Here is a 5,306-nt window from a genome sequence, read left to right on the forward strand (position 1 = left end):
GTGTGGAGTAGAGTTCTTTGTCATATCCCTTGTTTCTTAGTAAAGTTTGTGGAGGTGCTTGAATATTCAAGAGATGTTGTAGGAGATGTGATTCAGATCTCTAGAGTCTCTGCTCGAATTGGTTCATGAGACTGGCTTTAGAACGATGGTTGTTGATGGTTTTAGGTGTTGGCACGTAAGTGATCTCAACTCGTGTAGAAGGATTCGTGTTTAAAGGACCCACAAGGGGTTACTTTGAGGGTGAAAGCGAGAAATGATTTCGAGGTAGAAATATAATTTAAGTGGGGGAGAATTGTAACACCCAGTTTCTAGAACATACCAGTTTAGAGCATCGAGGAGTAAAGGTTGGACTTTTGGGAAAATAGGATGTCACGACGTGACCATAACCGAGTCACAACATTACACGTATAAACGAGAGTCATGATGTGACATTATGTTGCTCATGTCGTGAGGCTGGTTGCATACTAAGCCCATCATCTTTTAGAGTTTCCTTCGTATTTAAACCCCATAAACTTCATTTTGGAGTTTATTAACATCCTGCTTCGTCCTCAAACATAGAAAAACCCTAACCCTAGCGCTAGCCCCTCCTTATGATTATTGAGCTTTTGGTGATGTTTTGGTGACTTTAAGAAGAAGGTATCACCTTTGGAGCATAGATCCAACTTGGAAGCTTCATTTGCATCCTCTAGTAACATCTCTGGACCCTTATGAGTAACCAAGATTCAAGCTCTATGTTTCCTTTTAGATAGATATAGGGTTTTATGCATCATTATCCATGTTTAGACGAGTTAGACTGTTAGGTCTCCATAAAGTTAACAACTTTATGGGTCGTTAGAGTCCCTTGGTGATTATTTGTTGTGGATCTGAAGTTTTGGCGATGTTTAAGCTCATGCTTGAGGTTTTGACCTCCTTTTCTTCATAAATGCCATAATTTGAGATCAAGTCATGCATTCGATATGCAATACCTTAAAGCATCAATTTTATGCTCTTTGGGGTGTTAGGAAGCCTTCTGGAGGAGATGGATTAGTGGCTTAATGGATAAAGAGATTTTTTTCATTAAATTATTATTCAGACAGTTCTCATGATGTGAGACAATTCCTGTCACCTCGTGAGGATCAAAGGACCGTGACTATTTTGTCTATTAGTGGCTCACGACGTGAGCAATAGATTGTCACGTCGTGACGGGTAGTTGACCGTTGACTTTTTGACTAGTTTGACTTTGGGTCAAACTTAAAGGATTTGAGTTGTTGATTAAGATTCTTCCATGTTTTGGTACTATAGGGCTCGTATGAGCAACCAATGCAAATAGGGAAGCGCATCACATTAGTTTTGGGTTGTTCGTTTCAGGTGAGTTTTCTTCATTGTATCCATGGGTCGAAGGCACCAATGCCGAACCACTAGTCTTGGTTATCATTTAGTATAGGTATGCCCTAGAGGCTATACATAGCCACCTATGATAGACTGAGGACTCTTGATCTAGGACTTCTTTTCTATTCCTTGTTTGGTTGTGGGTTTAGAGTAGGATCATCTGTCCGGATGTCTATCTCACCTTTCGATACATATGGCTATGTATTCCTTGGAGATTTGGTTATGTATCCCTATATAGGAAGTTGTTGTATTGTAGTGAGCTGTTATATATATATATATATATATATATATATATATATATATATATATATATATGTATATATATATATATATATATATATATATATATATCCTTGTGTGTTAGGATGCAGCAGTAATGGTATCCTAGTTAGAGTATCGGTAGGCTGGTTATCATATAGTGGAGTTCCCTAGGGGATGTATGTAGCCACATAGGATAGCCTGAGAACTCTGGATCTAGGTTTTCTTGCCTATTCCTTGTTTGGTTGTTGCCCTAAAGTAGGATCATCTGTTCGGGTGGCTATCTCACCTTTGGTTCCTTATGGTTATACATTCCATGGAGAGTTGCTAGTAACATAGCAGTGAGCTATGAAGGGTCTAGTATATGGTAGTGAGCTGTATGATTGGCAGTTGACTGTATTTATTTGTCTACTTGATCTCTTGTTTCTTTATATGTCGACATATTGTGGCGGTTGAGGTTGAGGCGGTCATGCTTTGTGTTGTAGGCCAAGAGACCTGATGTGAGATGGCTATAAGCTATAGGCACGAAGGCTCGGGAAGAGCAGTTAGGTTGATGTGGCAGGCCAACATACCCGGGGTAATCCAGTCCGATGATAGTAGAGCCAATATGCATTCTTGTATATGCTCTGTTGTGTGCGGTATTTTGTGTAAAATCACTAAGCTTTGTGCTTACCAGTTGTTTATGTTTTTAGGTTCTATCAGTGATCATGGGAAGGCAGAGGCGTGACTATACACACTCACTAGTAGCATTGAGGATTTCACATTTATTATATTACTCTAACTTTCGATAAATGTAATTTGGAATAAATGGTTTTCTTGCTATGGAATTATAATTGTGAAGTTTTACCTTAATAAAAATGAAAATTTTTTGTTGTGAAAATGGGACGTAACATTATGGACTTGTAACATCCTTCATAACCCAACACAATAGTGTTATGAATTTCAATCTCTGAATGTACCATACCTTTTGGCTTATATATTTTCATCTCTTTTAGATATATTAAGGATCTACATTTTCTTAGTCCTTCTTATAGTCAACCTTCCTTTTGTCATTGGCGTAGGGGTTGGAGTTATGCATGCCAACTTTAACACCCCTAAACCCTTGGGCAATTGGATTTCATCTTCTTGAAATTTCCTTCTCTGATAGCAAATACAAGAGCAATGAAGGTAGAGTTTTTATGCTTGGTCGTGTAAGTCTCAGAAGCCGTCAACATTCCTTGCAACTCCATGATGGATCTTTTTAATTTATTCAAATCAAAATCTTGGTGATTATGTTATCTATAGTCAACTCCCAACTTAATGGAGTTCCACGTTGTTTCAATACGTACACAAAGTACACTTAATGCTTTCTCCTTCCTAGATCTAAATCTTTTCTTTTCTTTCATGAGAAGTATTCTCAAACACTGAATCTAGATAATATTGATAAAACTAACCAACATATCCTTTCAAAGGATATGTCGTAGTAAAATTTGTAATGGATGATTTTTCCTTAGTAGACATCATTGAATATAAAGTTACACTCTAGTTAAATTTATATAATACATAGAAAAGTGATAACCCAATTATAATAAAATTATTTAAATAAGGCTAGGATCCATATTTCACCCGAAAATGTGAAGGGAATTATTTGTAGTCACATCAAGGAGATATTTAGATAGGCAAACAATTTTCCAGTTTCAATCTTTACAAAACTCTTGGATATATCAAGAGTTATTGACTTATATCTATATCATATTTAATCTCTTCCATGCACATCTAACATTCATTACTAAATTTTTCAAGGATCATGAATTTAGATGGTAAGTCAACCATGCAAAAACACGTGATCATCGACTCAAGTAACGCTTGAGAATCATGGTTATCACATCACCTCAACTAAACTGAATTAACGTGTTGGCTCTAGGAGCTATCCCACCTCAACTTGTTATAAAGACGGTTTGTGTTTTTCAAGGGTAACATGAGATTTACATTTTCGAAAAAACGAGATTTTATTTTCTTTTTTAGTTAAAACACTTTAATCTCTGTATTTAAACTATTTAATTTTAAGCCAATTTTATTATTTATAAAAGCTTATGTTCCTTTGTTAAACTTTTAACAATGTGAGATTTCGATTTATGTTTAGGAAACATGCAATATAAAACAACCACATAATCATACAAACACAATCATAGGTCAAGTTGTAATACTACTAACCTTGATCCTATGTGTGTCCCCTATGAGTCATCGAAGGAAAGACAAGTCATGCTAAGGAAAAGGAACACTTCAAAGCTCTCACTTGATGAGCCACTTACTCTTGATGTGAGCTTGAACTCCATGAGACTCTAAACTCCTTGATTCTCCTTTTTGGTGTTTAGTCTCCAATACATTTCAATTTTCTATTGTAATACAATTTTTTCAAACTAAAATATTACATTTAAAAGCAAAACTACATATTACAAAAAATAAAATAAATGATAGAATCGATGATCTTACATGTAAGAGATCATCCTAACTAAACTATTATAATCACTCACACAACAAATAGGCCAAGTCAAGGATCGTTGTATCAAATCCATTGATTCAAAACAAATAAATATTCTGAACTAGATTACGATTTTTAGATTAACTAAATAACCATTTAACTGAAAGCATGTAGACCTACCATTGTTGCAATGATATTACATGTAAGAGATCATCCATACATAATGTCTCAATATTGAATTTAATTAAGAATATAAAATTAAATAATTAAAACAAAAAATAAGGTGATAACTACTTTTTAAAATCCATCTGATTTGTATGAATTTAATTAATCCGATTCAGATGCAAATGAAATAAGGAAGCATACTCAGATCAGAAAAATAAAAAACATTTGTTTATGTGAACAATGATTACACGTCGCATACCACAAAGTGACGCGTCACACTCCATGTGTGATCGTCACATCTCGTATCAGAAATAAATGTGTTGGACTTTATATATTAGGGTTTGGGTATTCCGTCACCACCCCGCAGCGTACCTAAAGGCGATGTACCATTTAGACTACCCAAAAGTGATTTCAACTTAAAACCCTAATTCGATTTTTAGACTCAAAAGGTTTTTAAAACTTTCAGTGGCCCTAATCTAATCTAATCAGTACACTATCATGCAAAAATAGATTATATATATATATATATATATATATATATATATATATATATATATATATATATATATATATATATATATATAAGTGCAAAAGACATTGAACTAGTGGATCTGATACCACTATTGAGTTAGCCACAAAGGCACATCGGAAGCAATACTAAATTAACAATCCGAACGAAGAATCTAGCTTTGTCGTGTATGCACCACGTACATAAATTTGACACGTCGTGTCTATGAGAAATCCATGAGGTTTTGAGAGACATAGGGTTGTGGCAATTTTTGGGTGTTTTTCATCACTTCAAATGTTAGCCATACATCCCTATTTATAGGGATACAATAAGGTTTCCTGAAAGTGATTGTTTCGTCACTAAACAACTATCTTTCAATTTAAATCCTTAAAGATTTACATGTTTCTATTAATTTATTAATCTCCAATAAATTAACAAACTAAATCCTCTTTATTTCTCTCTTTGTCAAATATTGCTAAAAATTTTCTTGAGTATAACCCAAAAATACCCTACTATTAATATTAATATCACCAACAGTTTTGATCG

This window comes from Lactuca virosa, chromosome 4, assembly GCF_052849685.1.
Source record: "Lactuca virosa cultivar CGN04683 chromosome 4, Lactuca_virosa_CGN04683_v6, whole genome shotgun sequence".
In the NCBI taxonomy this organism is placed as follows: Eukaryota; Viridiplantae; Streptophyta; class Magnoliopsida; order Asterales; family Asteraceae; genus Lactuca; species Lactuca virosa.